We start from the raw sequence: 26,124 nt of genomic DNA on the forward strand, positions 1-26,124 counted from the left end.
GAGGGTGTGAGCGCAGCAAGGAACACACGCACGCGCAGACACACACACACACACACACACACACACACACACACACACAACCTCGTGCATATTGAATAAATGACTCACTTAATTTGCTGCTGCCTGCCACTACTGGGGTTTTGATTCTACCTGTTCAATTACAAAGTTTCCTATTAGATAGATTAACTACAGGAAAGAACTCAGGAGTCTTAACCCTGATTTTGTTCATGACTTTGGAGCACCTGGGCATCATGAGAAGCCACTCTGGACCAGCCACTGCTTTCTCTCCATAATCTTTCATAAAACCACAATCTATCTCACCACTTTGGGAGCCAATTAATGGAAACTCGATAGAATAAACATAGCTAACCCTTGTATGTTGTGTACCTGCAGTACTTGGGGTCCCTTCTCAGCTCACAGCACGACGGCACAACAGCATCTTGGAACTGCAAAGAACCCAAGCCCCTCCTTTTAAAGATGAGAAAGGGGTGGGGAGGGGGCAGAGAGGTTAATCTGCCCAAGGTCACTCAGCTCCGAGTGGTGGGACGGCTGATTTAGCACTGCCCCCTGGCAATGTGTGCACCACCCCTGCTCCCCCAAACAGTCCCTCGGGGTTTCTGATGGTTTGCTAGCATGCAAGCTCCCCCGGCCCCCGCAAAAATGCAATGCCAGTTGCGCTCTGTGCCCAACTTCATCCCTTCGCGTCAGCATGCAGTTAACCCTCTCGCGGGCAGCGGGTCACATGGGCCACGCTCAGCTCTCTCTCCCCGAAGCCCGGTTCCCCGGCGGCCGCCCCAAGGTCACCAGCGGGCCCGGGGCGGAGAGTTCCCGCCGCGGAGGAGCGGAGGCGGCCGGGCGGGGGCCCGGGGCGCGGCACTCACCGGCGCGGGGGGCGGGCGCGCCGCGGCTGCCCGTGTCCATGCCGACGCGGTTGGGTGCGGCGGCCGCTGGCTCGGGCTGTGCGGGGAGCCCGGCTGCGGGCCCGCGCCGCGGGGAGCGCCGTCCAATCAGCGCGCGCCTGCCGCCTGGCCCGGCGCGCGGCCCGGCCGGGTTCGCGGCTCCAACGGGGCGCGAGCCGCCGCGCGCCGCCCGAGCCGCTTCCGGGCGCGTTGCCTGGACGCGGTTGCCGTGGCAGCCCGAGCTGGAGGCTTTCCCCGCGCCCGCGCCCAGCCCCGCGGCGCCGCCCCTCCTCCCTCCGCGTTCCCACACCCAAAATAGCCTCTCCTCCCGCTGCCGTTCCCCACCCAGCTCCAAGCCCAGCGGCTCGGAGTCGGCGGGCGGGGATTTCGCTTATTGGAAAATAAATCCCGCTGTAGGGCTGGTTGACTCGAAGGGAGAGGTGTTGAAATGGTGCCTGATTAAGATAATAGCCACGGTGGCTGCACTGTAATTCTCTTCAGAACCCTCACATCCCTTATTTACCAAACCTCTTTCCCACGAAAAGCGTTATCCTTCCCCACCCCCTTCCTAATTGGGGAGAAGTTATTTTTTGAAGCCACTGTCTGGGAAACAGCTTGCGCGTTGACGCCCCACGTGTGCAGGGAAAGTAACCCTCGAGGCGGCCAAGTGTCAACGAATGTATCACCCTGACACCCGCCACTGGGGCCAAGGGTCGTGTCTCAAGGCAGCAGACACGACGCAAGAAAGAACTGCTACCACCCTCCTTCCTCCTCCCTTCTGCTTCATCCTTCTCCCAGGGAGTCCTGACTCTTTACACCCTCCTCCCAATTTGGATTCTGAGCAGGATGCACAAGCCGATGCACTCAGAATTTTGCTTCCTCTCCGTGGGCGGGATTTAAGCAGAGAGAGGGACCCCCACCTATGCCCGCCTCGCCGCCTCCGGGTCATACCTCTTTCGTGTCGCTAGTATTTACTCACTACAGGTGTTCCCCTCCCTGACCGGCTGCAACCTCTCCAACCCAGGGAAAGGAGCATGATTTGGTAGAAAGACCCTGGGCTGTGGAGTCAGGCTGAGCTGTTCTGCAATCCTCCCTCCAGCAGTTACTTCTGTGTGGTCTTGGATATTGTGTTTCCATACCTGTACAACGGGATGACACCCCCAAGAAGGGTTAATGCATCCATAACGTTCAATGAACAATGTTTATTGGATGCTTGTCAAACGCTAGAAACTGTGCTTCGCGCTAATACACGACGTGAAGAAGAAAAAGACACGTGTTTCTGCTCTCAGAGAGCTTACAGCCTGAGACACATCAAAGAACCACAGACACGGAGGAGACTGTTATAGTGATAAGGAAAGTGCATGACCTTGAGAGCTGTGGTGTGGCGATCTCACCTAAGAGTATCCTTTTAACTCATCGATTTGTCTTTCCTTTTCTCCCTTAGATTCCCACTGCCTGGCACATGGTATGCACTCAGTAAATATAGATTGAATTGAATCTTATGTCATGGTGATAACAGTATCATTCAGTTTCCCTGACTTTCTGCCAATGAAAATATATTTGAAACATACATAACTCACCGCTATGTCTGGAAGGATGTGCAGGTCTTCCCGGAAAGTACTCATTCAAACCCAGAGCCCATCATCAAGAATCCCAAGAAAGGCTGAAAATGTTTCTCTCAGGTCCCCACTGGATTGCCTTCTAGTGTGTAAGGTGTGCGTCTCAGACGGGCACAGGAAAGTCCCCTCTGCCTCACTGCCCCTCCCTGCTTACAATTCCACTCTCTCCCCTGTTCCTGGCTCCATCCTGCCACACCCTTGATTCAGAGGCTGCAGGGCACCCATCCCTGGCTTCCTAGGAGAGTGGCAGTGATCCTTATAATCCTCAGAGTAGAGCATCCATACAATAAAGGAAACTCCCTCCTGCTACCTCTGCTGCTTCAAAGCGTACTTTGTGCTGCACCTGCGACAAGACTCCATCACTCTCAAGGGCAGAGAAGAAGAGGGCGTGGTAAGTGAGGGGCCCTTGCTACATAGAAATACACCATTTTTTTCCAGCTGGCTGTGATTTCTTTTTTAAAAATTATATCAATTAACATGAACAGAATCCAAAATTTTACAAGCTTCATTAATAAGAAGACAAATAATAGTAGAGCTTTCAAATTCTGAATTCTTCAATAGAAATCCTGAAGTTTCACAGTAGCCTTAAATTAGACCCACGACTTCCCACTTCTGACCTTTTTTGCCCCCGTTCATGTGACATGTTTTGAATCCTGGGGAGACAAAATTTACTGCACAATGATTTAAGCCTCCTTTTTTTCCAACTCAAACTATTTCTGTATGATAAATTTGAAAGAACTATCTGTTTTTCCAGAATTGTTGGATTGTGACTCACTACAGAAAATGGATTTTTTTTTTGCATTACTTTAATTAAAAAGCTATGATTTATCACAGATTATTTTATATTGGCAAAAATGACCAAAATAAGTTTCATCAAAGAGAGCAATTTTATAAACTTTATGGTTGGCAATACTATTCGCCAACCAGTCATTAAATACAAATAATTGGTGCAGTATATTGTGCTAGACACTGTGGAGATTTTTTTTTAATTTTTTAAAAAAAATTTTGGGAGAGGTAATTTGATTGATTGATTGATTTTAATGGACGTACTGAGGATTGAACCCAGGACCTCCTGCCTGTGAGGCATGCACTCTGCCACTGAGCTGTACTCCCCCCACCCCACCCTGGGAATTTTTTTTACAGTGATTTATGGCACAATTGAGTTCTAGTCCTTGGTGGTGTCTCGGCACTACCAATAGTCATGAACATATGATGTACAGGGTATCTCTGAGGCCAACAGGCAGGCTTACCTAGGTCAAGGTGAAGGGATTGTGTAGGTCAAAAGTGGTATTTGTAAAAAGGCTGGAAAGCAGTTAGGCTGAGACTGTGCTAAGCCCTGCAGGATGATTGTGGGTTAGCATTTTATTTTGTATTCAGCAATTCTCAACCCAAGCTTGTAACTCAGTGGAGTGTTAAGATCTACAGTCTTCCTTACCAATAACAGAGCATCAAAGATCAACCCACGAGGAGTGGTCATATACAAGAACCAGAAATAGGAAGCGGTTTCCCACAAAGGGAACAATGAGGAAGAACCAGAGACATTAGGGATAACATCTGAGGAGCCCCAGGTGGAAAGTTGCAAGGTGACAAGTCCCAAAGAAGTCAAGAAAATTTGGTGAATAGAAGATCGCTGGTGAGCTTCTTGGGTATTTTTGAGTTATCAGACTGCTGTGGGTTAAGAAAAGACTGGGTGCCAGAAAAATGCAAGGGCAGGTGTGGGTCACTCTCTAGAGAAGATTGGCAGTGCAGGAACGGGGCGAGACAAGGTCAATAGAGAAGTTTTTAGTGCTGAGTGAACATTTTCAAGATAGGAGAAAACAGTCTGCATTTATATGTACTGTTTGAGTTGTGAAGAAATGAAGAGCGTAATACATCATTCTGCACTGACCAGCTCAATCTAAATTCTGCCTCTAATTTCATCATCACCATATCCATTTCCTTTTTAAAAATCTCTCATCAGTGAGGGGATTGCCAAGATGGCAGGGTAGATGGATGCTGTGTTCACCCTCCACAAATACAACAAAAGCTACATCTACAAACAGAACAATTCACACAAAGTACCTACTGAACTTTGGCAGACTATCTCTTACTATCAGAACTACAAGGAGAATCCTCACAAAACTGGACGGAAACAAGTTTCTACTGTATAGCACAGGGAACTATATTCCATACCTTGTAGTAACCTATAATGACAAAGAATATGAAAAGGAACATATGCATGAGTATGCAAGATGGAAACATTATGCTGTACACCAGAAATTGACACAACATTGTAAACTGACTATACTTCAATTAAAAAAGAAAGAAAGAAAGAAATCTTTCATCAAATAAGAAACATCTTACGTTGAACAAAGATGGGGCTCAGACCTTGGGACATTATTCTCTAAATAACCAATTAAAAACTTGCATTAACAACCAGTTAGCATAATATGTGTTATTCTTCATGGTTTTTCTTTGTTGATAAGAGTAACATCTTCAAGTCATGGAAGTCCCTTGTTTTTCTCTTTCATAAGTAAAAATAATGGATTTTTCATATGTTTTGAGTGAACTGTAATTGACTTATCTGTTTCTGTTAATAATTTCCTTCCTTGTGTTGACTAATTCTCTCAAATATTGTGTTTTGCTTATGAATTTGTTGGTGTCTATCCATCTCGCAAGGATTTTTAAAAGTAATTATAATAAAGGCACAACCAGCAGGGAAGCATAAAATATTGGAAGATTCTCCCCAGCAGTGCTAACCTAGGAAGTGTCATCTGTGCCTTAACTTGGATGACTGCTGGTGTACATAGGAGGACAGAGGAAGCCTGGGTGTGTGGTCGTGTGGTGCTATGGCTTGTCCATACAACTGAGACCTAACATGACACTGCTCACCAGAGAGTGAGATCTGGACTAAAGGAGGATTTATCCAAAGAGTTTATGGCCACAAGTTCTAGAATAACTTTATAATAAAACTGCTTCATCCAAAACCCACTTCACAGAAACAGACTCACAGACATGGAAAATAAACCTATGGTTACTAGCGGGGAAAGGAAGGGATAAATTTGCAGACACTAACTACTATATATAAAATAGATAAACAAGTTTCTACTGTAGAGCACAGGGACCTATATTCAATATCTTATAGTAACCTATAATGAAAAAGAATATGAAAACAAATACACGTATGTATATATATGATTAAAACATTATGCTGGACACCAGAAATTGATATAACATTATAAACTGACTATCCTTCAAAAGTTAAAAAAAAAAGTTCAGTGACAGAAGGAGCATTATAGAAAAATTCCATTGCACTTTGATTTTGGAAAATGTTTCTTTTCAATAATTTTCAGAAAATAGGCCAAATAGATACTGTACAGACTTTAAGTGGTTCTGAAGTTTCATCCTCCAATAGCTCAGTTCAGTTTAGCTGAGCAAACATTCATGTCCATTTACCGTGTACTGACCAGTCAGGACACCTCAGTTTAGACAGCGGGACCCCACAGAAGCTGATGGTTTGTTTTAGCTACCCTACCAAGTCACACATTGCTGGACAGTGACCCGCACAGGTAAGAGAATTTAAAAAATTTCATTTGGGTTCAACAACAAAGAAGAAATGTTAAAACCCACCACATGACAATACACACCACGTACACGTCACACGGTGCCATGCGAGGCCACATTTGAGCAAGGCGAAGAAAAAATCAGGACTATTGCTCCTGTCCTTACTGAAAATTTGGATGTTTTATTCATCTTGGATTTTTTGCATTAATTTTGATTTTTAACAGTATTGCATTAAAACATTATTTAGGTTCATTACTGAGTTTTTTAAGCACCCCCTGAAATTTTGCACTTGAGATGAGTGCCTTACTCGCCTCACCTTGACCCTGGCCCCAGTGCTGTGATAGCCAATGTTTATGTGTTAGGCACAAGGCTAAATGCTTTACCTATTACAGCATTTAATTTATTCCTTGCAACAGTCTGTGAGTAAAACTGAGGTTTAAAGACATTACTATAGCTTGTCCAAGCCCTACAGCTGTTCAGCACTAGACTGAAGGAATACACAGGTAGAGACTATGGAAGCTCCATTTGCATGGAGGTATTGGATCATTCATCCATAATTCAGATCTCGGCAGATATGAGTAATGTGTGAAAAGGCAGTTATTGTGTCTGATGTATAGCAGATAGCTAGGAAGAGTCCCGTGAGGGTTTGTAAATAAGCAGATTTCTAACAGAGAGACAAACTTTCATCATGAAGAGATATTTGACAGGGCTGGTAGATCAATAAATGAATTGTTGACAATCTTGATTAGTGCGTGGGGTTTTCAGATGTTGGTTGTTGACGTTCTCATATTTGAAATATGACAATGACTTTTCGTGTCATTGGCCATGGTTAGATTTCATGTAAGAATAAAGACATGAGAGGGGGAGGCTGTAACTCAGTGGTAGAGCGCATGCTTAGCATACACAAGGTTCTGGGTTCAATCCTCAGTACCTCCTCCGAAAATAATAGGTAAACTTAACTACCTTCCCCCCGCCAAAATAAAATAAATAAATAAAACAATGATGACATGTATAGTGTAAAATGTAAGTACCGTTTTTGTAGTATGGTGGAATTTGAACCTGGGCACTTCTGATGCCACCTTCCGATGACTGCATGAGACTAGGACGGAAAAACATATCACAGGCCTATTCAGTGGGTGAAGTGTGCGGCATAGTGTGACCTGAATAAACGTTGTTTCCTTCCCCGCAGGACTGCACACATCAAAGAATATGAATAGTAACATATAAAAGATTTTACTTTGGGGAGAGCAAATTAATTTTAACACTCTATCTGTTTTCTTACACCTTCACCCAGGTTGATACTGGCAAAGAGTGAAGCTTTAGTGTAATTTTCCAAATAAACCTGATAAATGAATCTTTAGTCTGAACTAGACAGAGCCAAAACTGTTTTGGGATTTGAGCATCTTCTTAAATAATAAAACTGAAGTAAGTTCTTTATGAGTGCATGCTTGCTAGCAAAAGGTATACAGAGTGATATTTTAAGTCTTAATTAATAGACAATATACATTCAATATACATTGAAATTAATATTATGCTGTTGTTCTTTTTTTACTGAAGTATATTCAGTTACAATGTGTCAATTTCTGGTGCACAGCACAATGTCCCAGTCGTGTGTGTGTGTGTGTGTGTGTGTGTGTGTGTGTGTGTATTCGTTTTCATACAGTTGCTCTTAAAAAAGAAATATCAAGTATAATCCTTTGTTTCCTCTCCAGCAGTTGGATACACCTGAATTGTTTTCATGTACTTTTAGCAGATTTCCCAAGGCAATGTGAACAAGTTTTAGAATTTTCTATCAGGAGCCATAGCCCGCCCCCCGACTATAGTCATGCAGTAGACTTAAATAAATTTCTGTTCCCCTTAGAATCATAAATTGTAAATCTGACACATTCTTGAAGCTGCAAACTGTTGGCATGTACTTCGGCTAGTTACTTAACCTCCCTTTGACTCACTTCCATCATCTGTAAAATGGGGGTAATGTAGTGCCTACTTCATTGGGTTCTCATGGAGGTCAAAGGCACTAACTTATGTAAAAAAATTTACAATACCATTTTAGTTACTATTTTAATATTATTTACTGTATCTAGTATCATATAAATTTTATTATTGCTATTTTCTCCCAGGAGCCAATCAGAAGAGTGGAGGACTAATTAATGTTGGCTCAACTGCTTTATCTTACACATGCAGACAGAATTTGGTAATTAATCTGGCTGACTCACTCCTCACATTATTACTGACGTTGCTTGTCTTGGAACAAGTCTAAGTGTCCTTCTGGCGTCAGCCACACCCCAAACCATCCTTTCCCTTGCATGAAGTTATTAACGTCCTAGTCAAATGGACGTACAGGTCCCAACATCCTTGATCTTTTTCGGCTGCAGCTGACACAAATTCCAAAGTCCCTTTTCTCTAAGAACAATGAGTGAGATTGTCATATTTTGGCTTCTATCTTATTTATCTGAATTCTTCCTGCCCCACCTGTATGATTCAACCAAAGTACCCACCCAGGCTCTTCAAAAGGGAAAGAAGCCTATGTATTTGGTGCTGTGGGCAAGGTGCGGATGGCATCACCAGCCCATCCTCCTTCCTCCTACGGCCCGTTGAAGTCATTCTGCTCACAATGGACATCTCTAAGGATGAATGTAGCCAGCGATGACTACCTCACCCCCAAGAACGCCAGATAATTACCTGGTCCCTGCTCTCAGCTGTTTGGTTGAGTCTCCTGAACAGTAAAGTAGGATTTCAAAGCATCACCAGAACAAGGAAGACTTTTACCTCCCTAACCGTACCACCACCTGACCTGGGTTCTACCCTCTGAGGTTCTTTTCTCCACCTGCCTACCCTGTTCTAAGCAACAGAAGTGGACGTGGCGCATTCCTGACTAGTATCTTGGCCCGAGTCTCTTACATCAGAAGTTAGGGCTGAGCTTTTCCTGGCTTATATTCTCCCAAATCTAGTCAGAAAAGTGAACAGCTAATTAATATTGGTTTGACTATTTTATTTTGGTAATTTCAGTACTCAAAAGTCAGAACATCTTTTTTTTGATAGGTTACAGTGACAAATACAGAATCCATGCTAATTCACTGTAAGTTTAAAACATAAGCATATCCAGTATCTAACCTTCATAGAATCAGTTTGGCATTTCTCTTTTTAAGGAAGCATCTACCCTTTTTTCCAAGGGGAGAAAATAATAATGATAGTTATAGAAAAATTTTCACAGCTGGTATCAGCTTCCCTTTCATTAAGTTTAAAGAGAAAAAATTATAAATAAAGCTTTAAAAACTTCAACATAGGCATTTTTATGAGCAATACTGAATGACAGGACAACAAATATGACTGCCCATAGTAAGACCTCTGAAGTTACAGAAATCATTCAAGAAAACTTCCTGCAACGGAAAGACATTAGTATTTAGACTGAACAGAACCAAGTACTCAGCACCGTGAGTAAACAAAGACTCCAACCAAGGTAATTCATTTTTTAAAACATTTTTTATTGAGTTATAGTCATTTTACAATGTTGTGTCAAATTCCAGTGTAGAGCACAATCTTTCCGTTATACATGAACACACATATATCCATTGTCACATTTTTTTTCTCTGTGAGCTACCACAAGATCTTGTATATATTTCCCTGTGCTATACAGTATAATCTTGTTTATTTATTCTACATATGCCTGTCAGTATCTACAAATTTTGAACTCCCAGTCTATCCCTTCCTACCCCGCTCCCCCTTGGCAACCACAAGTTTTATTCTATGTCTATGAGTCTGTTTCTGTTTTGTATTTATGTTCTTTTTTATTTTTTAGATTCCACATATAAGCAATCTCATTTGTATTTTTCTTTCTCTTTCTGGCTTACTTCACTTAGAATGACATTCTTCAGGGACATCCATGTTGCTGCAAATGGCATTATGTTGTCGGCTCCAAGGTAATTCATTTTGAAATTTCAGAGCACTAGAGATAAAGAGAAGATCCTAAAATCTTCTGGCTGTAAGTATATCACATACGGAGAATCAGGAGCCAGAATGACATCAGATTTCTCAGTAGTAACACTGGAAGCAAGATCACTATCTTTAGAATTCTGAATTTATTTATTTCCATTCTGGAATTCTACATCCAGCTAAACTATCCATTGAGTCTGAGGGCAAAATAAAGACATTTTCGTATATGCTACTTCCCCCCAAAAAGGAATCCCGTCTGCACATTTTCTCAGGAATTTACTGAGAAATGTAAACCAAAAAGAAATAAGCGTGGGCCCAGAAAGTGGAGGATCCACTCTAAGACAGTAGCAAAGAGAATTCTTAGAAATATGATAAAAGTAATCTCAGGACTGATGTCCAGCAGGTCTTAGGGAGAACAACCCGGGCCAACTGAGGCAAGAAGGAAAGAGAGAGAGAGAGATGCACAGAGAGAGAAACAGATTGCCTAATATGTTGGTACCATAGTGAAAGGAGTTATAGTTCTATCCAAAAGTTTGTAGATGAGTTAGTGAGACGTCTACAAAGAACTAAACCAATGGCCAAAAAAGGCAATTGTTAATGCCTAGAAAAGAAGAAAATTGTGCAGTTATACATAGCTTAGCTGCGAACAGCAGACATAATGTTAACATTGCAAGTTTAATCAAAAATTGTTCCATCACCATATTGGAAAGATTGGAAGAGAAGTTCATGGGGCAGAAGGTAGACTGAGGCCTCTAAGAAAGCTAAATCCTGTGGGTTCGTCACCAGTCGTGGGTTCTGGCCAGCAGAAGTCCCACCGAAATGGAATGAATTACTCAAGACTCTGTGGAAAAAGTCAAGAGAGGGAGAGGGAGTCGGGAGCCAACTCCCCGAACCTCTCAATTGCTCCCACATTTATTGTCTACAATCAGAGGAGAAATCATTGACCATTGTGAGATGGAATGCAGGAATTTAGGAAATCACTGACCATTGTGTGATGGAATGCAGGAATTTAGGGAAAGACAGGGTGGGATTTAGATTGTAGGGTCTGGCTCAAGGTCAGAAGGCCCTCTAGGTTTTAGCAAGTCATATTTGTGTTGATATCAGCGAGCCTTACAGCTTATCAGGGCGGAATGTATGAGAAACGGCTGCTTTAACATTTTTCTTGGACTCAGGCGGCTGTGTCTGTCTTAGGTTGCCCCCCTCTGGGGGTCTTACCTGTCATTGGCTAACCAGCCTTTTCACCTCTGAGTCTGCAGCTTTTTATAACTTGTTTATCATTCCAGCCCAAGGCTCATCCCTTTGGGAGCCTACAGTTTACCTTCTTAAGGAAGTCATGGGGAGAGGGGAATAATATACATTCTTATAGATATATTAAAGCAGGCCACCAGCCCAGAAGCGGCTGGGGTCTGTTACAATTTGTTAACCCAGTCATGGGCTCCCACAAAATCCTCACCTTCCACGGAAAGTCAACAGATAATATTTAACAGTGAAACATCAAGAAACACCAGTATCAGTATCTTTGACTTAATAAGCTAGGTACATGTATTTCTCTGATAAAAAAAAAAAAAAAGAAAAATCCAAAGCTACAAGAAAAAAAATCACCAAGTATTTCAAAAGTACATGTACCTATTATTTTGAAAATCCTCTGGGTATTTATTTAAGAGTCTCATTACTGCCTTTCTTCCTAGGACATAATTTCTGTATTTCTATATTGGGCACTTTCAAAATGTGTGGTTAGCAAACCACAATTCTTCCCTCTGAGAACGGCATTCTGAAACCTTTTTAAGAGGACTTAAGACACTAATTTAAAAACCAATTTTGTTCAAAAGAACATAAACCCATTGACTGCATAGTAAATTGTGCCAAATATATTTTAATAACTTTCTGACAGAAAAAAAAACCCTGTATGGTTTTCCTGTCAGTTTTAGCCCAATAAAAATAGAATAGTCAAGGTAAGGCCTATTTTATTAATACAGCAACACTTTCCAGATACTGTAGAGTATTCATTTAAGGTATGATGTGTGTGTGTGTGTGTGTGTGTGTGTAAATATAATGTTTTACAGCAAGGAAAAAGAAAAAAATTTATTTTAGTTAGCTTTCTATAAGCATTAGGAATAACAAAGCCAGGGGACCTTTTTCCATAACTCAGATAATAAAAATAATTGCCTGCTGAATGTACACAACATGAATGATCATGTAACAGAAGGACGCCAGAATTCAGAATGAAAAGACTTGGGTTCAAATTGTGGCTTCATCTCTTACTAACTGGATGATTTGGGGCGCATCATTTAATTTTTCTGAGCCTCAATTTTCTCCTCTGTTGAGAAGCTAGACGGTGATGGGCACTTTTTAGGCATAGGGGATACAGGAGTCACTGTGTAGTCTGTACCCTCATGGAGCTTATATTTTAAGCTTATATAATAAGCAAGCAAAGCAATTTTAGACAGTGATGAGGTGGATGGAGAAAATAAAAAGAGCCATAGGATAGTGACGAAGCCAGGACTGACAAGCCACGTTGGCTAGTTAAAAAGGATGACTAGCATGGACTTCTCTAAGAAGACAGTGTACAACTGACAGTCGGATGTTCTAAAGTCAGCTATGTGGAGATCGAGGGGAACAGAATTTTAGGCAGAAGGAACAGCCAGTAAAGAAGGGGCTTGATATGTCTGGGCTAAAAGGAGGCTGGTGCGGCTTAAGCTTAGAAAGAGAGGAAGAGAGGGGGCTACTGGATGGACTCAGAGGGCAGTGTATGTAGGAGCTTGAAAGCCACGGGAAAGAGTTAGGGTTTTATGTGAGATGAGAACTGAAGGACAGCTTTAAGCAGGGGACTAACCTGATCTGATTTGCTCTGGTGGAATGAATCTGGAGAATGAATTACAGGAGGGCATAAGAGAAGGCAGGGAAACTAGTTTTAAGGCTGTTGTGTATATTGTTTGGTTTTTTTTTTAACATTTTTTATTGATTTATAATCATTTTACAATGTGTCAAATTCCAGTTGTGTATATTGTATATATTGTGTATATTGTAATGAAGTGTGATGACAGGTTGGATTTCAATGGTGGCAGGGGAGATGGAGATAGAATTGGACTGATCTTGGATATGATGTAAAGGTAGAGTCAAGCAAACTTGTCATGAACTAGTTAGGGATGGAGGAAAGAAGATCAAGGTGGTTGTTTTCTCAGTCTGAGCAACTGGGTAAATTATGATGCCATGTATAGAGTTCTGTGGGGGGATCAAGTTTAGGGGCAGAAATCAAGAGTTCCGTTTTAGATGTTAAGTATGAGATGCCTATTAGACCTCTAGCAAGGATTTTCAAGGTGGCAGCTGGAACTGTGAGTCTGAACTTTGGGGGAGAGTTTGAACAGAAGACAGCATTTGATTAGCATTAGCATATAGAAGGCACTTAAAGTCATGGGACCGGATGAGATCAACTAAGGGAGATAGGCAGATGGCGGATTGCATGGGTCCTGGAACCAAGGCCTCGGTTAGAGAAAAAGGGACCAGATGCCTGGAGTCAAGAACCAAAAACTCAGAAAGGAGATTGAGAAGGAAGAGCCTGTATAGTTGAAAGAGAACCAGGAGAGTATGGTGATGCAGTAGGCAAAGAAGAGTTCCCAGGAGAGTGTTGACCCAGTGGTCAGCTGGGTCAACGGCTGCTGAAAAGTTTCAGACGTTCATGCCCCAGAAGAAAGTGATGGATTTGGCAACATGGAGGCCATTGGTGACCTTGATGAGGGCTGTTTCAGTGGAGTGATGGGGACAGAGTCTCCAACTGAGCACGCTGAGGAAAAGATGGGAATGAAGACGTAATGACCATCGAGATGCTTTCAAGGAGTCTTGCAATGAAGGGGAGCAGAAAAATGGGAGGGTAATTAGAAAGATGTTTTATTTTGCTTTATTTTGGTTTTTAAAATACAAGACATTAGAACAGCTTTCCTTTCTGACAGTAGTGATCCAGTAAAGGGAAATCAGTGACTCAAGAGAAAGGAGGTAGTAGTTTAAAACGGTGATTTAAAAATCCTGACAGGTGAATAATTAAATACAAGTCCTTTAAATTAAATAAAAAACTTCTGGTAAATCTCCCTAATTTTGAACAGCTCTATGAAGATTTCTGGTGTTCTGTTATTTTCCTCATTTATTGTTTCCAAGCATATAATCTCGAGTTTACATGTATCCAGTTTCTTGCTTGGTGACAGTTGAACTTTCTTTAAAATCCATACTTGCAACAGAGAATAACTCTGTGTCCACATGAGGTACTATTTTGTTGTGATTAAGAGATCAAGTCCTGGAGTCATACTGGCTTGGATTAAGCCTCAGCTCTGCCACTGGGTAACTGTGTGGACCTGGGCAAGTTAATTAAAATCTCTGAGCTTCAGTGTTCTTTTCTGTCAAGACTTGATAATAATTCCTGTTTAGTTAGGTTGTTCTGAGGCTTAAATAAGAAAATATATTCTCAACAAAATATTAGCAAACAGAACCCAACAACACATAAAAAAGATCATACACTATGATCAAGCTGGATGCATCCCAAAGACACAAAGATGGTTCAATTTACACAAATCAATCAATGTGATACATCACATCAACAAAAGAAAGGACAAAAAAAATCACATGATCATCTCAACAGATGCAGAAAAAGCATTTGATAAAATTCAACACCCATTTAAAGTGGATATAGAGGGAGCATATCTCAACATAATAAAAGCTATTTATGACAAACTCACAGCCAATATAATACTCAATTGTGGAAAGTTAAAAGTCTTCCCACTAAAATCTGGAACAAGACAAGGATGCCCACTCTCACCACTTCTAGGTTTGGAAGTCCTAGCCATATCAATCAGGCAAGAAAAAAAAATAAAAGAGATCCAAATTGGAGAAGAGGTAAAACTGTCAGTATATGTGGATGACATGATACTATGTATAGAAAACCCTAAAGGTTCCACACAAAAACTACTAGACCTGATAAAAGAATTCAGCAAGGTATCAGGATGCAGGATTAACATACAGAATTCAGTTGCATTTCTTTACACTAACAATGAAATATCAGAAAATGAAAGTAAAGAGACAATACCCTTTAAAATTGTATTTTAAAAAAGTAGTTAGGAATAAACTTGACCAAGAAGGTGAAAGACTTATATGATGAGAACTACAAAACACTGATTAAGGAAATTAAAGATGATTTAAACAAATGGAAAGATAGCCCATGCTCTTGGACTGAAAGAATTAGTATTGTTAAAATGGCCATACTACCCAAAGCAATCTACAGATTTGATGTGATCCCTATCAAATTACCCAGAACATTTTTCACAGAACTAAAACAAATAATCCTAAAATTTGTATGGAATCACAAAAAAACACAGAATTGCCTGAGCAATAATGAAGAAAAAGAATGAAGCTGGAGGAATAACTCTCTCAGACTTCAGACAATACAATAGAACTACAGTAATCAAAACAGTGTCGTGTTGGCACAAAATAGACATATGGATCAATGGAACAGAAATACAGAGCCCAGAAATAAACCCACACACTTACGGTCAATTAATCTTAGACAAAGGAGGCAAGAATATGGAGAAAATATTTTCTCTTCAGCAAGTAGTTTTGGGAAAACTGGACAGCAGCATGTAAATAAATGAAGTTAGAACAGTCCCTCACATCATACACAAAAATAAACTCAAAATGGCTTAAAGACTTAAACATAAGACAAGACACTATAAACTTCCTAGAAGAAAACATAGGCAAAACATTTTCTGACATAAATCTTAGCAATGTTCTCCTAGGGCAGTGTACCCAAGCAATAGAAATAAGAGCAAAAATAAACAAGTGTGGCCTAATTAAACTTAGAAGCTTTTGCACAGCAAAGGAAATCATAAACAAAACAAAAAGACAACCTATGGAATGGGAGAAAATATTTGCAACTGACGCAACTGACAAAGGCTTAATTTCCAGAATATACAAACAGTTCATACACCTTAACAAAAACAAACAACCCAAAAAGTTCTATTTCAAGGAGTCAATTACAGATCTATAGTAACAGCTCATACAACTTAATAACAACAACAAAAAACAAACAACCCAGTGCAAAAATGGGCAGAAGACCAAAACGAGAAATTTTCCAGTGAAGACATACAAATGGCCAACAGGCACATGAAAAAATGCTCAATATCACTAATTCTCAGAGAAATGCAAATCAAAACTACAATGAGGTATCACTTCATACCAGTCAGGATGGCCATCATTAAAAAGGCCACAAACAATAAATGCTGGAAAGGGTGTAGAGAAAAGGGAACCTTCCTATGCTATTGGTGAGAATGCAGTTTGGTGCAGTCGTTATGGAAAACAGTATGGAGATTCCTTAAAAAACTAAAAAGAGAGTCACTATATGATCCAGCAATCCCACTCCTGGGCATATATCCAGAGGGAACTCAAATTTGAAAAGAATACGTGCACCTCAATGTTCACAGCAGCACTATTTACAGTAGCCAAGACATGGAAACAACCTAAATGTCCATCAACAGATGACTAGATAAATAAATTGTGGTATATTTGTACAATGGAATACTACTCAGCCATAAAAAAGAATAAAATAATGCCATTTGCAGCAACATGGATGGACCTGGAGATTGCTATTCTAAGTGAAGGAGGCCAGAAAGATAAAGAAAAATACCATATGATATCACTTACACGTGGAATCTGAAAAAAAAAAAAAAAGACACAAATGAACTTACTTACAAAACAGACACGGACTCACAGATATAGAAAACAAACTTATGGTTACCAGAGAGGGAAGGGGGTTGGAAGGGATAAACTGGGAGTTCGAGATTTGCAGATACTAACTACTATATATAAAATAAAAAAGTTTCTTCTGTATAGCACGGGGAACTATATTCAACATCTTATAGTAACCTATAATGAAAAAGAATGTATGTATGTACATCTATGACTGAAGCATTATGCTGTACATCAGAAATTGACACATTGTAAACTGACTATACTTCAATAAAAATTTTTTTAAAAAAGAATGGAAAAAAAGAAAATATATGTAAAGTGTCTGGCATTTGTAGACATTCCATGAATAATAGCTGTTATTATCATTACCACATAGCAAATAAAAGACAAAGTGGAAAACTATTCATACAATTAAAATATTTATAGTTTTAAGAGTTAATAAATTGCTTAATGAATTAAATCAATGACAGAAATTTCTTCTGAATCACCCAAGGAATCTTTGTTTTCACATAGCTTTCAAAACGTATGCATTAATGGTCGAGCGCATGCTTACCATGCACGAGGTCCCAGGTTCAATCCCCACTATCTCCTCTAAAAACAAATAAATAAACCTAGTTACCTATCTCCCCGACAAAAATATTTTCTTAATATGCATTAAATGTTTTCTGGGACTAGATAGAAGGAGTGGTTGCAAAACAGCATGAAAGTACACGTATACTGAATACTGCAATACGTAAATGGTATACTTTAAAATGCTTAATTTTATTTCTGTATATTTTACCTCAATTTTTTTTAAAAAGGTATGCACTGAACACAAGCTATGTAAAAGGCACATATGCTATCCCTTTACCTTACTTTGTTTATGAAAATATGGCCTTAATGAACTTTCTTTTCCTTTCCTGGTCAAAAACATTAAATTAAAGCAGAGACAGATGATGGATGGATGGATGGATAGATAGACAGACAATCGGGGTTTGATGGTTTAGAAAAATCCATCCCCAAGGAAAGAGCTTAAAGGTCTGAATACCTTTTCCCAGGCAGGACCAGGTATTGGCCAGAAATAAATAAGAGGGATAGTACAGCATCCAAATCCAAGCCGGGCATATTTTCAAGCAAGGATTTAGACTGATGTTTTAGACAGAAGAGCTGAAATTCAGGAGGGGATCCTGTGAGGAAAGACTTGGAAGAAGTCTCCAGCAGCACCAGGGAGAGCTCCCAGCCAGTAGCTGTTTCTTACTACACCCTAAGAAGCAGCTACCCATTTTCCTTTAGAAACTCAGGTCTTCCCCAGCTTGTTATGCTTTCAGACCAAGATCACCTAAAACTTAGGACCTTTCTGGCTACAAGCTGTATGATTCCAACCAAAGGACATTCTGGAAAAGGCACAGCTACAGAAAGAATAAAAAGATTGTGGTTTCCAGGGGTTTGGGGAGAGGGAGGGAGGGAGGAATGAATAGATGGAGCACAAGGGATTTTTAGGGCAATGAAATTGTTCTGTATGATACTATAGTGGTGGCTACCACTATATGTCATTATGCATTTGTCAAAACCCACAGAATGTACAGCATCAAGAATGAACCCTAATGTAAACTATGGACTTTGGTTGATAATAACGTGCCCATATTGGTTTATCGATTGTACCAAATATGCCACAGTGATGAGGGATGTTGAGGGTAGGGGAGTATGTATGTGTGGGTAGAGAGGGCTATGTATGAACTCTATTTTCTGCTCGATTTTGCTGTGAACCTGAAACTGCTCTTAAAAAATAAAGTTCATTAATTAAAAATAAAAACAAAAAAACAAAGAACAACAAAAAAATTTAAGGACCTTTCTGACCTCCAGTGATAGGGACCACATCTGCTTCCACACAAGAACTTTTGGTCAGGCTCTCAAGGACCTGCCTTTCCGTGGAGACCCAATTCTGTGTGGAACATTGCTACCCAAAATGTGGTCTGTGGGCCAGGGGCACCAGCACCATCTCTGTGTCAGAAGGCAGAGTCAAAGGTCCCACATCAGGTCTGTGAAACTGAATCTTCATTTTAACAAGATTCCCAGTTGATTCGTCTGAACTTTAACATGAGAAGCATTCGCCTAGTGAACATGATTCCACCAGGATTTGGTAGAGTCTTCAGGAGCTTTGCTTTTTTCACTGGGGGAGAAACAGTGGTTCAGGAGATAGGAACCCTGGTAATCAGAATCATTGGGAAGAATCTGGAATTTTGTGTTCTGAAAGAACCCCAGGAATATCTTGCCATTTGGAATTTATAAGGAGTATCTATTTGATTATATAATAAATCATAAAAAGAACCAGGATGAAAAGAAACAAATGGGAAAATTCTGTCTAGGCTGATAGTCAGCATGCAACAATATGCAACAGATATTCAGTACAAAAGATGTTTATTTTTCCATTAAACTCAGCTGTCCTAATTTAAGAGAGTCTCCAAAAATATCAGTTGCTATTTAGCATCCCTTGGTTAAGAGTTGTTTAATTTTTTTTTGTAGACAATGAAGTTGATTCTCATCCCCGCAGAAGGCAGAACAGAGTGTCATAAAGCCACAGAAGGATGTCCCCACCTACACATGGTCACAGTGCCACGACTGGGGGACACTGTGACTAAAGGCATGTTCAGGTCATATAAACTTAGAGAGGTATGATGGGGATAGCCAGAATCAGCGCTGGAAGCTGCAGAGAAGTGATGTGTTCCCTGCCCGTGCTGGCTTTTTGCATTTCAATTTTCCAGCAGGAACATTTTTGTCCTGCTTCTTAGATAGCAGTCCCCAAGGAGTGATTCTCCATTTTTATCCTGCAGTGGATTTTCTAGGCCATCATTTCAGGTAAACTCTCTGTGAATCAATCAAGTTTCCACCAGGTACTCGCTCTGAGTCCAACTCTGGACTGGGGAGAGTTATGGGGAAAGGGGCCTAGGGACTGAGACCCAAAGTATATTTAAGTTGCATGATCCCTAGTCTTCAGAGGTTTCTTGACTTTCTGGCCAGAGTTTAAAAAAAAAAAAAAGATATGCAAAAAAAAAAAAAAAAGAGAGAGAGAGAGAGACCATTGGGAAGAAATGGAAGAGTGAAAAAGAGCTAAAGTATATGGTTCACACTTTAAGTACTATAGAAGGTCAGAAAAGAATGAGTTCTTTTCTTCTGAAAAGAGGAAAGGAAAGCTTAAAATGGGCTCTGATGAAATGTGGGACATTTTAATATATACAAGAGGTTATTAGGGCAGCTCCTAGAGAGGAGAAAAGGAGAACAGAGGTGAGGGTTATTTAATATGTTTTAATCTTACTTCCCATTTCCCTAAATGGGAAAAGGAGTAACATTATTTGTTTGTTTGACTCATAGGTTTTTAAGAGACTTAAATGAGATGGTCTTTGTAAATGTTTTCTAATCCAAAGAGTTAATCAAACTGGTGAAATGATTTCAGTAACCAAACCTACCAGAAGTGATTTTAAACTAGAATATGAATTTCTGATTTTATAACTAGCTGAAGAAAAAAAAAAACAGCCAAAAGATTTGGGTCAGTCTTCCACATAAGATTTTTTTCCTGCAGTCAGTCTATCCAGAAACCAAATTACAGATCAAAAGATAATGATGATTGTGACAATCCTGGCCACCATTTATTGCATACCAGTGTCCCGGGCTCCCCGCCCACATGGCCTCGCTGAGTCTGCACAGCAATCCTGAGAGGAGGCCACACTAGTCAAGCTTCACAACTAATAAGTGATGGAGCCCAAATGTAAACTCATGCTCTTCTGGCTTCAAAGCCCAAGCTCTTACCCCTGTGTTACTAAGTTTCAAAAAGGAATCAGAGCAAGAAAAGTTATTCATTAAAGTTTTTTCCTACCATGCCTATTGCTAGCATGGACAACATTTGGAGGGAAAAAACAGCTGGAAAAGTGAACTGTGATCACTGTACCAATCTTGAGAAGCACTTCTGCAACTTGGTATGAGCTATTGATCAGACTGAATTCTAACAACCTTTTTAAGCTTTCTTAACTCACTCTTGGAGAGAATGGGTTCCAGAGAGACCACAGAACTTAAGTGCTTATCCCTGTGAATTAGAGAATGTCGTCTTATGAAAGTGGAAACACTGGGTTACAGCGGATGAATTTGATTGGTTGTGAAAATCACTTTGGGTAAGACACAAGGCATCTCTTTTCCGCATAAAGGGTTTTCTGTTGCCACTGTTCATCGACTCACCTCTACAGCCGGTCTACGCGCACAGTCTTAGCACTACCTCCCAGCTGCTGCTGCATCCTCAGTGCACCACGCAGCTTATGCTATAGCGTTCATTTGGTTCCCTGGAAGGGAAAGTCTTAATGCCCTCCTGGGAAAGTAGAAGAAGTCTTTTCTCTTTTTTTCACTATTTTGATCATAGAGTAAGCTTAACACTTAGGGCTTGAGGAGGTGATATTAAGAAAATCAAGTAAATATGAAAGGGGAGATGACATTGGAGTGGGGATGGCACTGGAGCCACTGACTCAGCTTCCACAAACTCTGGGAGGGACCACAGGAGCAGGATGCTGGAGTGCTCAGCCGTCATCCATCTGGACCTTCAGCACGGTAGACTCACTTTCTATCTATAAAGTCACTAGCTTTGATTTTCCTTTCAGTAACTTCCCAGGATTCCTTCAGGGCAGTGACAGAAGCTCCTCTAACTGCTTCACCACACCCCCTCCTCCCCCACCAACCGCTTTAGGGGTTCTGGGCACATCACCTGGGGAAGACACACCTGCCGAAGTCTAGGATAGTGGCTTACAAAATCTTCAGCTGCTTACCCGCAGAAAGAATTTCAAAAACCTATGTGCCCCACCCCTGCAAATTCTAAAGTTGACATCTAAAAAATATCACCATAATTTCAAATAGTTGCAAAAGATGTAATTTCTAGCACAGTTACATTTTAAAATTGAACTGTTCCAGCACACTTTGGAATGATTCCAATATCCTCTAAGTATTACAGCTCTTTAAAATGCATCCAATAGGGTCATTACAAAGGCTCACTGATGTAATAAATGACAGTGCCCTGCACGTGATAAATACAGTGTATTTGTGGTGTACGTGGGCGTGTGGAGAGAGAGGTGGAAAGGGGTGGCAGGTGTCAGCAGCTCATCCTAGGAGGGCTTGTGGCAGGTGATACTGATGCCCCACACTGCATATTCTCAGCCTGGATTTGAGTTCACTCACCCCCGTGGGTCACAGTTTCTGCTGTGCTGAAGACTATCCATCTCAAACGATGCACTGCCCTGCTTCCCCGCCAAAGAGCTCGCTGCAGCTCCAAGGATGCGAACACTGGTGTTTAGGTACAACCTGGAAACTGAGACAGTTGACTCCCTCGGGGTCAATGCTCAACCACCGGGGGACAGGAGGCAGTGGAAAAAAGCCCCAGTCCTCCCATCTTCTGGGAAGACAACTGTGAAATCTGCTGTACAGTTTCCCAGAGGGTCCCCAACAGAACTAAATCCCAGTGGCCCACAGAGATGACTGTCTTACTAAAGACCCATTATTGCTGTTTTTCCTTTTCCTGTCTTTTCGAAATAAATAAATAGATTTTTGTTGTTGTTGTTTTAGGAAAACAGTCCCACGGTCTGGTTGGACATGGTTCCTGGCTGTGTGCTCCAGAACCGGTTCTATGGCCTTTCCAGAGTTTCTGTGAGCTACTGAATGTCCCTTTTATAAATCTATTTCTGCTTAAAAACAAATCTTTGGTATCGAGTGTGCTTAGTAGCAAGAGGTACAGGAGAGTGGTTCTGAACAGGCAGTCACTCTGTCACTCAAAGACGGCCAAAGCTCTCTCAGTCCCTCTACAATTGCTGTTGCCATCATTAAAAAATTGCCATGAATTTATTTCTGGGCATATATCCAGAAGGAACCCTACTTCAAAAAAACAGCTACACCCCAATGTTCATAGCAGCACTATTTACAGTAGCCAAGACATGGAAACAGCCTAAATGTCCATCAGCAGGTGACTGGATACAGAAGAGGTGGTATATTTATACAATGGAATACTATTCAGCCATAAAAATCGACAACATAACACCATTTGCAGCAACGTGGATGCTCCTGGAGAATGTCATTCTAAGTGGAGTAAGCCAGAAAGAGAAAGAAAAATACCATATGAGATCGCTCATATGTGGAATCTAAAAAAACCAAACAAACAAAACATAAATACAAAACAGAAACAGACTCATAGACATAGAATACAAACTTGTGGTTGCCAAGGGGGCGGGGAGTGGGAAGGGACAGACTGGGATTTAAAAATGTAGACTAGATAAACAAGATTATACTGTATAGCACAGGGAAATATATATAAGATCTTATGGTATCTCACAGAGAAAAAAATGTGACAATGAATATATGTATGTTCATGTATAACTGAAAATTTGTGCTCCACACTAGAATTTGACACAACATTATAAAATGATTATAACTCAATAAAAAATGTTTAAAAAAATTACCATGAATTTAGAGCCTTATCACGGCACAGATTATTACCGTACAGTTCTGTAGGTCAGAGGTCCAATAGAGACCTGGCTGGGCTAAGACTGAGGTGTTGGCAGGGCTGCATTCCCTTCTGGAGGCTCCAGAAAAGGCTCCCTATCCTTGTCTTTTCCAGCTCTGAGGGGCTGCTCACATTCCTTGGCATGTGGCCCCTTCCTCCATCTTCAAAGCCAGCAACAGCGAGTTGAGTCTTTTTCACATGGCATTTCTCTGCTCCTCTCTCTGCCTCCCTCTTCCACTTTTAAGGATTCCTGATTAGACTGGCTCCATCTCAAGATTAGCACCTGCAACCCTACTTCCCTTTTGCCATGTAAGGTAACACATTCACAAGTTCCACGGCCAAAATGTGTACATCTTTGGGGGAGCCACTGTTCTGTCTATTAGAGCCTCATCACAGCCTACCCCCCATCTCCCTACTCTAAGGATGACAGGATCACCTGAGAGGAAGCCAACCCTTCTGAAGCCAATAGGTTTCCAGGCCTTTTCCTGAGAAATGAAGACCACCGTCTTCCAGTGGCTTGAATTAGAACTCTTACATGCGAATGAGGAAGAGCAGGTAATGGCTTAGAACTCTTCAAATTCAGGCTTAAGTAGAGAGACTTTAAAAAAAAATTATTTATTGTTTGTTTTTGGTTTTTTGGGGGGGGTTGTTTTGTTGTGTGGGGACATAATTAGGTTATTTATTTAGTTGTTTATTTTAATGGAGGGACTGGGCATTGAACCCAGGACCCTGTGCATGCTAAGCATGCGCTCTACCACTGAGCCCTCCCACCATGAGAGACTTTTATATATTCTTAAGTTTATATGTCCCCTGAAATAAGGAAATCAGGTTTTCATTCCTAGGTTCACAAGGTGTAATACAATTTATTCAAATGCTGTCTTGACTCAGTTTTGAGGGCCTCCCTAGAGGCCAGTCAGTTCCTCCTTTTGAGCCGTCAATTAAATCCATACCCCACCCACCTCCCTATAAGATACTCACCCTCCAGGCTGCTATATACCACACCAGTCCCTCCAGGGCCAGGTACCAGGAAACCAGGGGCGGCCCCTATGCCCCAGAGCCAGCTGAAATTATTCAAGTCAGCCAGTCCTAAGCCTTCAACCTGATCTTGCCTCTTCCTTCTCACAGAAGCCACGATAAGGTGCTTGCCCCTGGTTCCGCTTTCCCCTCTGCTTGTGACCGTCCCCGGTTCTTCCCCTGAGTGGCCCTCTGCTTCCCCCCAGGGAGCTGTGAGTATCACAAAGCTGTAACACTCTTTCCGGTTGCTCGCATGATCCACGTCTGGCCTGACCCATGATAGTGTGGTTAAAACAGAAGGTAAGCGTGTTGAATTGATTTTTCTCACTGTAAAGTTTGTGATTGATTTTTCTCTCCACAAAGGGCTCAGAAAACACCTTTCTCAATGGGTTCAAGGCTAATTTTAATGCCAGCAAAGAAAAGTCCAAAAGGGCCTGATGCAACTCTGCTGAGGGCCACCCTCTGCTCTCTCAGCCCAGATGCTCAGAGACGCCCCTTGGGCCACTCCATAGCAGATGGCACAGAAGGGGACTGACTGCAAGGCTGTTTCTTTAGAACTGTCTTTTGATTGGTCCAGAGATGACCAGTCCCCAGGGTAGGAACAGGAATTCTGCCTGGAAGAATTAGCACCCCCTTCACAAAGAATCCGAAACTGCTTCTTAGAACTCTGATGCTCCAGGAAGCCTGTTTCCAACAAAACTCGTGAATTGCCTACACCATCTTCCCCAAACCCCCAGCGTTTCCTCTCCATCTCACACATTGTAGTCCCCTTTCCACTTGCAAGCCCTGATTCTCCCCGGCCTCATCCCCTCGCTGAGGGAGGAGCAGAAAGCTGGATCCCTGTACACATCTGGGCAACCAGCCCATGAAGAGAAGCCCTCCCCCACCCCCAGCACGCCCCTCCCATCTCACCCTGCCCCCCCACCCCCACAAGAGCAGCAGCAGATCCACCCACAGACATGGACCTGGGAGAGACACAAAGCACTCTCCTCCTCTGGTGGATGGAAGTGGTGGGTGGGAAACTTTTCCTGCACTTGTGTCTGCCCTGTTCTGAAGGTGAAGTGGTGCAGTTGTGCTGAATTTAAGTCTGAGGACTGCTCTAGAAATGCCCATTCATACTTGAAGTAACTTCCTTCCCCTAATCATGCTTCCGGCTGAATTCTTAGTGGGAATGCAGTGGTCTCTACCGGGAGATATGCACACATCACTTTGCTTCTTCTGAGGGTCGAGGATCATCCCGCTTCTCCTTCCAGTTCTGGGCTCCCTACAACCTCACACAGAAGGAACCCCTCCCTCCCGCGTGTCCCCTGCCCCAAAGACTCTTCCCAAAGCCAATCCCAGCCTGTGCCCCGCGCTCTGTTCACACCTCTCCCTGACCTGTGGGACTGAGATCTGGGTTCATTCATTGAGCAGAACCCATGAATAAAGTAACCGTGAAGCTAATACAATTTGACATAACTCAAAAGAGAAATGAATCACCTAGTGTAAGCCTGACACTCAAGAAATACCTGTTGCTTGAGCTGAGTTTAAATGCAACATTATTCCAACTCGTATCTAACTTTGAAAATGGTTTCTTTCTTCCAGACACAGGATTTGGGAACGTTTCCCAGGTTGATTAGTTACCCATTTCCCTGGTGGTTCTGGGTCACCAGAAAAGTACCTGGAGTTCTTTCTCCTCTAGTCACTGTGATTGTTTGAGAAACAAACAGCTCAGATTCCCCTCCCCTTCCCCACACTCATTCCCTGCCCTGGGGGGAAGGTGGAGGTCAGGGAGAGTATTATGACTTAGTGGTTAAGAGCTGAGTACATTCAGCTAGCTCCAGTGCCAACCCTGTAACCGTAAGGCAGTTCGCTTCACCTCTCCAAGCCTCATTTTTCTAAAAAA

The 26,124-nt window shown here is 41.7% G+C and overlaps 1 protein-coding gene across 6 annotated transcripts in view; it reads right to left on the reverse strand.

The window, feature by feature from the left end:
• Nucleotides 1-26,124, reverse strand: part of FAM81A (family with sequence similarity 81 member A) — a 105,375-nt gene that overhangs the window by 53,881 nt on the left and 25,370 nt on the right. Inside the window, exons 1-2 of one of the 6 annotated variants that reach the window (XM_032481069.1) lie at nucleotides 882-1,072; nucleotides 388-446 (exon numbers count right to left, since the gene is read on the reverse strand). The exons of 2 other annotated variants lie outside the window; for them this stretch is intronic. The gene's annotated coding sequence lies outside the window, so the exon portion shown is untranslated. Of the gene's footprint in view, nucleotides 1-387; nucleotides 447-881; nucleotides 1,073-26,124 lie in introns of those variants that run through there. 3 more of the 6 variants (XM_032481068.1, XM_032481071.1, XM_032481073.1) reach the window with 3 other exon arrangements.

Source organism: Camelus ferus, chromosome 6, assembly GCF_009834535.1.
Source record: "Camelus ferus isolate YT-003-E chromosome 6, BCGSAC_Cfer_1.0, whole genome shotgun sequence".
Lineage (NCBI taxonomy): Eukaryota > Metazoa > Chordata > Mammalia > Artiodactyla > Camelidae > Camelus > Camelus ferus.